Below are 1,447 nucleotides of genomic sequence, written 5' to 3'. Positions count from 1 at the left end.
GTCTCAAAGAGCTTCACAGAATATAATGTAAAGTGAATTGACTGTATTTTCTGGGTGAAATGCGGCAGCCAATTGTATACAGCAGCGTCCCACAAACAGTCGTGGATTGACTGACCAATTTATTATTTTTCTTCAAGGAAATATTAACCCTGGAAAAATGATCCACCAATTGACTAACCAGGTTCCTATTTACTGCTAAGTAAACAGGTGTATGGAGTAAGAAACTTACACAACGTTGCACTCTGCTGGGAATTGAACCCAGGTCTCTTGCTTGTAAGGCAAGTGCTCTAACCACTGAGCTACAGGACTCTATTAAAGGGCATTGTGGAGATGGAGAAGAAGTAAGGTTGACGGTGCCTATTCTCATCTCATTGAACACGAGTATAAGGTCTTGATGAATACTATTTCAGAACTGCTCACAAACTAATTTATTGATAAACTTTTAAGTGCCATCCATTATTGATTTAATTTCTTTGACTATCTAACTTTTAATAAAACTCTGACTTAGGAGAGAATTATTTGTGATAGTCAGTCAGATCACTTTTTGAAAGACTGCAGTGTCTTCCCTTATAATCATCTCTCAGAATTCTCAGTCTAGCATTGAACATGGAGGCTTGTCCAAACTCCTGTGTTTGGTGCTTGGGTTAACTTTGTACCGGTATTGTCATTCCAGTAACTGTTTCACAGCACCTTGGTACAATTTGACAGAAATTGGTCCTTTCATGGCTGTTTGTGGAATCTTGCTGTGAGCGAACTGGTTACTACATTCGCAAACATATATAGTCATTACACTTGACCAAGGTCATCTGTAAAGTGCTTTGAGACATCAACGTTACAGGCGCTAAACCAAATTTAAAGGTTATTTGTTTATTTGTATTAGTAACAGGAAACATGCTTTATCTTAATCTGTGGTCATTGAAGTTTTTGACAATTTATCTGAAGACTATATAGCTGTCATTGTAAATTACTAAAGAAAATACCTGTGGTGTTTGAGAGCTGCTCAACAACAAGGGGAAGATCAAAAAGAGAGGGGGATGTTTGATTAATAATCCAATATTACATTTGTGATTCTGGGATATCATTTACTCCAAATACAAAAACAAATCATGTACCTAATCAGACTATAGAATGGTACATCCCAAATCAAATTGGCTGCCCGGTTTCACCCACAAAATACACAGTCACTAAACTTTACAGTATATTCTGTGAAGCACTTTGAGACATCTTGAAGACGTGATAAAGCACTATATCAAATGCAAGGATTATTATTATTATTATTATCTACTAATGATGTTAGTGTATGGCTGAGTGGATTCTGCTCTGAAATGGGGGATCTTAAACTGATTAAATCTCCTTTCTGTATCCCAGCAGAGAGACGCTATTTAATCATCATGCACCCCCACATGCCTGCATGCTTTGCGAATGTTGATATCATTGGATTCCCTTT

General features: G+C 37.1%; 1 non-coding gene across 1 annotated transcript; it reads right to left on the bottom strand.

Moving 5' to 3' along the window:
- Positions 1-236: 236 nt before the first annotated feature.
- Positions 237-308, bottom strand: trnav-uac. The gene has a single exon. It is a non-coding gene; the product is annotated as a tRNA-Val (tRNA).
- Positions 309-1,447: the final 1,139 nt, after the last annotated feature.

The sequence above is a fragment of the Callorhinchus milii genome, unplaced genomic scaffold, assembly GCF_018977255.1.
Source record: "Callorhinchus milii isolate IMCB2004 unplaced genomic scaffold, IMCB_Cmil_1.0 Scaffold10, whole genome shotgun sequence".
NCBI lineage: Eukaryota > Metazoa > Chordata > Chondrichthyes > Chimaeriformes > Callorhinchidae > Callorhinchus > Callorhinchus milii.
The sequence above is the reverse complement of the archived record's forward strand: the minus strand, read 5'-3'. Positions and strand labels throughout refer to the sequence as shown.